The sequence below is a fragment of the Triticum dicoccoides genome, chromosome 7A (assembly GCF_002162155.2).
Source record: "Triticum dicoccoides isolate Atlit2015 ecotype Zavitan chromosome 7A, WEW_v2.0, whole genome shotgun sequence".
In the NCBI taxonomy this organism is placed as follows: domain Eukaryota; kingdom Viridiplantae; phylum Streptophyta; class Magnoliopsida; order Poales; family Poaceae; genus Triticum; species Triticum dicoccoides.
In genome coordinates this window covers 22,942,341-22,951,418 of record NC_041392.1, presented here as the reverse complement: position 1 = coordinate 22,951,418, position 9,078 = coordinate 22,942,341, and positions in this window count along the sequence as shown.

Below are 9,078 nucleotides of genomic sequence, written 5' to 3'. Positions count from 1 at the left end.
ACCCTCGTGGGCAGCCCCGGACTGTTCTAGTCCAACTCCGATACTCTGTGGGCTTCTTCTGGTCCAAAACTAAGTTCCGTGAAGTTTCAGGTCAATTGGACTCCATTTGGTTTTCCTTTTCTGCGATACTCTAAAACAAGGAAAAAACAGAAACTGGCACTGGGCTCTAGGTTAATAGGTTAGTCCCATAAATCATATAAAATAGCATATAAATGCATATGAAACATCCAAGGTTGATAATATAATAGCATGGAACAATCAAAAATTATAGATACGTTGGAGACGTGTCAGCATCCCCAAGCTTAATTCCTGCTCGTCCTTGAGTAGGTAAATGATAAAAACAGAATTTTTGATGTGGAATGCTACCTAACATAATTTTCTAAGTAATTATCTTCATTTTGGCATGAATGTTCAGATCCATATTCAAGACAAAAGTTTAATATTGACATAAAAATAATAATACTTCAAGCATACTAACTAAGTAATCATGTCTTCTCAAAATAACATGGCCAAAGAAAGTTATCCCTACAAAATCATATAGTCTGGCTATGCTTCATCTTCACCACAAAAAGAATTTAAATCATGCACAACCCCGATGACAAGCCAAGCAATCGTTTCATACTTTTGATGTTCTCAAACTTTTTCAATCTTCACGCAATACATGAGCGTGAGCCATGGATATAGCAATATAGGTGGAATAGAATGGTGGTTGTGGAGAAGACAAAAACAGAGAAGATAGTCTCACACCAACTAGGCGTATCAACGGGCTATGGAGATGCCCATCAATAGATATCAATGTGAGTGAGTAGGGATTATCATGCAACGGATGCACTAGAGCTATAAGTGTATGAAAGCTCAAAAAGAAACTAAGTGGGTGTGCATCCAACTCGCTTGCTCACGAAGACCTAGGGCATTTTGAGGAAGCCCATCATTGGAATATACAAGCCAAGTTCTATAATGAAGATTTCCCACTAGTATATGAAATTGACAACATAGGAGACTCTCTATCATGAAGATCATGGTGCTACTTTGAAGCACAAGTGTGGTAAAAGGATAGTAGCATTGCCCCTTCTCTCTTTTTCTCTCATTTATTTTATTTTATTTTATTTTTTATTTTTTTATTTGGGCCTTTTTCTCTTTTTTATGGCCTCTTTTTTTCTCTTTTTTTATTTTTTGTCCGGAGTCTCATCCCAACTTATGGGGGAATCATAGTCTCCATCATCCTTTCCTCACATGGGACAATGCTCTAATAATGATGATCATCACACTTTTATTTTCTTACAACTCAAGAATTACAACTCGATACTTAGAACAAAATATGACTCTATATGAATGCCTCCGGCGGTGTACCGGGATGTGCAATGACTCATGAGTGACATGTATGAAAGAATTGTGAATGGTGGCTTTACCACAAATACGATGTCAACTACATGATCATGCATAGCAATATGACAATGCCGGAGCGTGTCATAATAAATGGAACCGTGGAAAGTTGCATGGCAACATATCTCGGAATGGCTATGGAAATGCCATGATAGGTAGGTATGGTGGTTGTTTTGAGGAAGGTATATGGTGGGTTTAAGGTACCGGCGAAAGTTGCGCGGTACTAGAGAGGCTAGCAATGGTGGAAGGGTGAGAGTGCGTATAATCCATGGACTCAACATTAGTCATAAAGAACTCACATACTTATTGCAAAAATTTATTAGTTATCAAAACAAAGTATTACTCGCAGGCTCCTAGGGGGGTAGATTGGTAGGAAAAGACCATCACTCGTCCCCGACCACCACTCATAAGGAAAACAATCAATAAATAAATCATGCTCCGAATTCATCACATAACGGTTCACCATACGTGCATGCTACGGGAATCACAAATTTCAACACAAGTATTTCTCATATTCACAACTACTCAACTAGCATGACTCTAATATCACCATCTCCATATCTCAAAACAATTATCAAGTATCAAACTTCTCATAGTATTCAATGCACTCTATATGAAAGTTTTTATTATATCCCTCTTGGATGCCCATCATATCAGTACTGGTTTCATAACCAAGGCAAACTACCATGTTGTTCTAAAGACTCTCGAAATAATATAAGTGAAGCACGAGAGTTCATCTATTTCTTCAAAATAAAACCACCACCGTGCTCTAAAAAGAAATAAGTGAAGCACTAGAGCAAATGACAAACTACTCCAAAAGATATAAGTGAAGATCAATGAGTATTCGAATAATTATGCAACTATGTGAAGACTCTCTAACATTTAAAAATTTCAGATATTGGTATTTTATTCAAACAGCAAGCAAAACTAAATAAAATAAAATGACGCTCTTCTACCTCTTGAGCACTTGTGTTGGTTTTCCCTTGAAGAGGAAAGGGTGATGCAGCAAAGTAGCGTAAGTATTTCCCTCAGTTTTTGAGAACCAAGGTATCAATCCAGTAGGAGGACACGCACGAGTCCCTCGCACCTACACAAACAAATAAATCCTCGCAACCAACGCGATAAGGGGTTGTCAATCCCTACACGGTCACTTACGAGAATGAGATATGATAAGATAATATTTTTGGTATTTTGTATGATAAAGAGAAATAAAAGATGCAAAGTAAAATAAATGGCAAAGGAAATAACTAAGTGTTGAAAGATTAATATGATGGAAGATAGACCTGGGGGCCATAGGTTTCACTAGTGGCTTCTCTCAAGAGCATAAGTATTTCATGGTGGGTAAACAAATTACTGTTGAGCAATTGACAGAATTGAGCATAGTTATGATAATATCTAGGTATGATCATGTATATAGGCATCATGTCCGAGACAAGTAGACCGACTCCTGCCTGCATCTACTACTATTACTCCACACATCGACCGCTATCCAGCATGAATCTAGAGTATTAAGTTCATAAGAACAAAGTAACGCTTTAAGAAAGATGACATGATGTAGAGGGATAAACTCATGCAATATGATATAAACCCCATCTTGTTATCCTCGATGGCAGCAATACAATACGTGCCTTGCTGCCCCTACTGTCACTAGGAAAGGACACCGCAAGATTGAACCCAAAGCAAAGCACTCCTCCCATTGCAAGAAAGATCAATCTAGTAGGCCAAACCAAACTGATAATTCGAAGAGACTTGCAAAGATAACCAATCATACATAAAAGAATTCAGAGAAGATTCAAATATTGTTCATAGATAAACTTGATCATAAACCCACAATTCATCGGTCTCAACAAACACACCGCAAAAGAAGATTACATCGAATAGATCTCCACAAGAGAGGGGAAGAACTTTGTATTGAGATCCAAAAAGAGAGAAGAAGCCATCTAGCTAATAACTATGGACTCGTAGGTCTGAGGTAAACTAATCACACTTCATCGGAAGGGCTATGGTGTTAATGTAGAAGCCCTCCGTGATCAATGCCCCCTCCAGCGGAGCTCCGGAAAAGTCCCCAAGATGGGATCTCATGGATACAGAAAGTTACGGCAGTGGAATTAGGGTTTTGGCTCCGTATCTGGTAGTTTGGAGGTACGTAGGTATATATAGGAGGAAGGAGTACGTCGGTGGAGCAACAGGGGGCCCACGAGGGTCGAGGGCGCGCCTGGGGGGTAGGCGCGCCCCCTACCTCGTGGCCTCCTGGTTGATGTCTTGACGTAGGGTCCAAGTCCTCTGGATCATGTTCGTTCCGAAAATCACGTTCCTGAAGGTTTCATTCATTTGGACTCCGTTTGATATTCTTTTTCTTCGAAACCCTAAAATAGGCCAAAAAACAGCAATTCTGGGTTGGGCCTCCGGTTAATAGGTTAGTTCCAAAAATAATATAAAAGTGTATAATAAAGCCCAATAATGTTCAAAACAGAATATAATATAGCATGGAACAATCAAAAATTATAGATACGTTGGAGAAGTATCAAGCATCCCCAAGCTTAATTCCTGCTCGTCCTCGAGTAGGTAAATGATAAAAACAGAATTTTTGATGTGGAATGCTACTTGGCATAATTTCAATATAATTCTTCTTAATTGTGGTATGAATATTCAGATCCAAAAGATTCAAGACAAAAGTTCAATATTGACATAGAAATAATAATACTTCAAGCATACTAACTAAGCAATTATGTCTGTTCAAAATAACATGGCCAAAGAAAGTTATCCCTACAAAATCATATAGTCTGGCTATGCTCTATCTTCACCACACAAAGTATTTAAATCATGCACAACCCCGATGACAAGCCAAGCAATTGTTTCATACTTTTGGTGTTCTTAAACTTTTTCAATCTTCACGCAATACATGAGCGTGAGCCATGGATATAGCACTTTAGGTGGAATAGAATGGTGGTTGTGGAGGAGACAAAAGGGGGAATATAGTCTTGATAACCCACAAGTATAAGGGATCACAACAGCTTTCGAGGGTAGAGTATTCAACCCAAATTTATTGATTTGACACAAGTGGAGCCAAAGAATAGTCTTAAGTATTAGCAGCTGAGTTGTCAATTCAACCACACCTGGAAACTTAGTATCTGCAGCAAAGTGTTTAGTAGCAAAGTAATATGATAGTGATGGTAACGGTAACAAAAGAGTAACGAAAGCAAAGTAATGTTTTTGGTATTTTGTAGTGATTGTAACAATAGCAACGGGAAAGTAAATAAGCGTAAACCAGTATATGGATAGCTCGTAGGCATCAGATCAATGATGGACAATTATGCCGGATGCGGTTCATCATGTAACAGTCATAACATAGGGTGACACGGAACTAGCTCCAATTCATCAATGTAATGTAGGCATGTATTCCGAATATAGTCATACGTGCTTATGGAAAAGAACTTGCATGACATCTTTTGTCCTACCCTCCCGTGGCAGCGGGGTCCTAATGGAAACTAAGGGATATTAAGGCCTCCTTTTAATAGAGAACCGGAACAAAGCATTAGCACATAGTGAATACATGAACTCCTCAAACTACGGTCATCACCGGTAAGTATCCCGATTATTGTCACTTCGGGGTTAACGGATCATAACACATAATAGGTGACTATAGACTTGCAAGATAGGATCAAGAACACTCATATATTGATGAAAACATAATAGGTTCCGATCTGAAATCATGGCACTCAGGCCCTAGTGACAAGCATTAAGCATAGCAAAGTCATAGCAACATCAATCTCAGAACATAGTGGATACTAGGGATCAAACCCTAACAAAACTAACTCGATTACATAATAAATCTCATCCAACCCATCACCGTCCAGCAAGCCTACGATGGAATTACTCACGCACGGCAGTGAGCATCATGAAATTGGTGATGGAGGATGGTTGATGATGACGACAGCGACGAATCCCCCTCTCCGGAGCCCCGAACGGACTCCAGATCAGCCCTCCCGAGAGGTTTTAGGGCTTGGCAGCGGCTCCGTATCGTAAAACGCGATGAAATCTTCTCTCTTATTTTTTTCTCCCCGAAAGCAGTTATATAGAGTTGGAATTGGAGTCGGGAGGTCTCCAGGGGGCCCACGAGGTAGGGGGCGCGCCCTAGAAGGGGCGCCCCCACCCTCGTGGCAAGGGTGTGGGGCCCCTGGTCTTCATCTTTGGCGAGGATTTTTTATTATTTATTGTAAGGGAGTTTCAGGTCATTCCGAGAACTTTCATTTTCTGCACATAAAACAACATCACGGCAATTCTGCTGAAAACAACGTCAGTCCGGGTTAGTTCCATTCAAATCATACAAGTTAGAGTCCAAAACAAGGGAAAAAGTATTTGGAAAAGTAGATACGACGGAGACGTATCAACTCCCCCAAGCTTAAACCCTTGCTTGTCCTCAAGCAATTCAGTTGACAAACTGAAAGAAATAAAGAAAAACTTTTACAAACTCTGTTTGCTCTTATTGTTGTAAATATGTCAAGCTAGCATTCAAGTTTTCAGCAAAGATTATAACTAACCACATTTGCAATAATTCTCAGGTCTCATGATTACCCATATCAATCGCATAATCAACTAGCAAGCCATAATAATAAATCTCGGATGACAACACATTCTCAAAACAATCATAATATGATATAACAAGATGGTATCTCGCTAGCCCTTTCTGAGACCGCAAAACATAAATGCAGAGCACCTTTAAAGATCAAGGACTGACTAGACATTGTAATTCATGGTAAAAGAGATCCAATCATAGTCACGCTCAATATAAATTAACAGTAATGAATGCAAATGACAGCTGCGCTCTCCAACTAGTGCTTTTTAATAAGAGGATGATGACTCAACATAAAAGTAAATAGATAGGCCCTTCGCAGAGGGAAGCAGGGATTTGTAGAGGTGCCAGAGCTCGATTTTCAAATAGAGGTGAATAATATTTTTGAGCGGTATACTTTCATTGTCAACATAACAACCAAGAGATGGCGATATCTTCCATGCTACACACATTATAGGCGGTTCCCAAACAGAATGGTAAAGTTTATACTCCCCCTCCACCAACAAACATCAATCCATGGCTTGCTCGAAACAACGAGTGCCTCCAACATACATCAGGTCCCATGGGGAGTTTTGTTTTGCAATTAGTTTTGATTTAGTTTGCATAAAGCATGGGACTGGGCATCCCGGTGACCAGCCATTTATCTCGTGAGTGAGGAGCGGAGTCCACTACTCTTGAGAATAACCCGCCTAGTATGGAAGATACAGACAGCCCTAGTTGATACATGAGCTATTCGAGCATACAAAACAAGATATTTATTTGAAGGTTTAGAGTTTGGCACATACAAATTTACTTGGAACGGCAGGTAGATACCGCATATAGCAAGGTATAGTGGACTCATCTGGAATAACTTTGGGGTTTAAGGGATTGGATGCACAAGCAGTATTCCCGCTTAGTACAGGTGAAGGCTAGCTGAAGACTGGGAAGCGACCAACTAGAGAGCGACAACAGCCATGTACATGCATTAAAATTAATAAACATTGGATGCAAGCATGAGTAGGATATAATCCACCATGAACATAAATATTGTGAAGGCTATGTTGATTTGTTTCAACTACATGCGTGAACATGTGCCAAGTCAAGTCACTTAAATCATTTAGAGGAGGATACCACCCTATCATACCACATCATAACCATTTTAATAGAATGTTGGCCCGCAAGGTAAACCATTATAACTCATAGCTAATCAAGCATGGCACAAGCAACTATGATCTCTAATTGTCATTGCGAACATGTTTATTCATAACAAGCTGAATCAAGAACGATGAACTCATCATATTTACAAAAACAAAAGAGGTCAAGTTCATACCAGCTTTTCTCATCTCAGTCAGTCCATCATATATCATCATAATTGCCTTTCACTTGCACGACCGAATGATGTGAATAATAATAAGAGTGCACGTGCATTGGACTAAGCTGGAATCTGCGAGCAATCAATAAACAGGAGAAGACAAAGCAATATGGGCTCTTGGTTAAATCAACAATAAAGCATATAAGAGCCACTTCAACAATTTAATCATGGTCTTCTCCTACCGACCCCCAAAGAAAAGAAAAGAAATAAAACTATTTACATGGGAAAGCTCCCAACAAGCAAAAGAAGAACATGAAATATTTTTGGGTTTTATTTTTAATTACTATTACAAACATGGAAAGTAAACTGATTAAAAGCTACAACTATTTTTTTTGTTTTTTCTTAAGGTTTATCAAACACACAAGAAGAAAGCATAAAAGGAAATAAACTAGCATGGATTATACAATGAAAAAGTATGAGCACCGACATCTAGCAATGAGTGTGTGTGAACATGAAAGTAATGTCGGTGAGAAATACATACTCCCCCAAGCTTAGGCTTTTGGCCTAAGTTGGTCTATGGCCACGGCTGGCCTGGCTGATATCCATAATAATAGTTGTTGGGGTCGTACTGCGATGAGGAAGAAGAAGGCTCCGATTGCCATTGGCTGGCAATCATCTCCGGATCCCACTGATAGTTAGACTGTCGTGAAGGATCAAATTGTGGTTCCGGTTCTGGCTCCTCAGCTGGTGCAGGGTTCCGGTAGGCGTGGATAGCCGTCAACGGAACAAGGTACTTGCCTGCAGTCAAATCAAACAAAGAAGGAGAAAGCAAGGTAATAGTCTCAGGATGATGTTTATTAAAGAACAATTGATATTTAAGCTCTCCTGCCCTATTCTTAATAATAAAATCATGTGCCACCATACTTCTATAATCTAGATAAACACGAGGCAGCACTTTTTCTTCCTTCTCAGCATGCCTAATAGGTATGTTAAAATGTGAAGCTAGGCGTGTAGCATAGATGCCTCCAAAGATGGGGCCCTTTGTACAGTTCAGACTTAACTGTTTAGCAATAATACCGCCCATACTAAAAGTGTTATCACTGTATAAACCGTGGAGCAAAATAATTATATCAGGGATACTAAGGTTTCCACAGTTTCCGCGTCCAATTAAGCAACGACTAGCAAATAATGCAAAGTAACGTAAAACAGGAAAATGTATGCTAGTGATTCGTGCATCGGAAACCTTCCTAGTTTCTCCTATAGTGATAGTATCAATAAATCCCTCCAAATCATCATGATGTGGTTCTTCTGTCTTGCCCCCAAAAGGGACTAAACAAATCCGACAGAAATCATAAAGTGACATCTCCTTATGCCACTACTGGAATCAGCTAGTTTGCCATCTACCAGTTCTTTGCCGTCCGCTAGCGAACGGCAAAGAAGCTCTTTGCCATCAGCTTCCAAAAAGCAGACGGCAAAGAACTGGCTGATGGCAAAGACCAAGTTTGCCATCAGCCAGTTCTTTGCCGTCGGCTAGCGGGCGGCAAAGAGGGAGGGGCCCCACTGACGAGCTGCAAAAAAAACCTAACGGGCCCCCTCTTTGCCGTCCGCTAGCGGACGGCAAAGAGCAAGAAGGCGGACGGCAAAGGGTGGCGGACGGCAAAGAGGGAGGCCCCACGTAACGTTAACGGGGCCGCGCCCCACACCCCCCTCTCTCTCTCTTTCTCTCCCACCTCCACCGCCCCGTCGCACCACGCCCCGCCGCCGCCCCAGCGCCCCCCGCCGCCGCCCTGGCGCCCTCCCATCCCGTCGCCCCCGCCGCCCCCACCGCCCT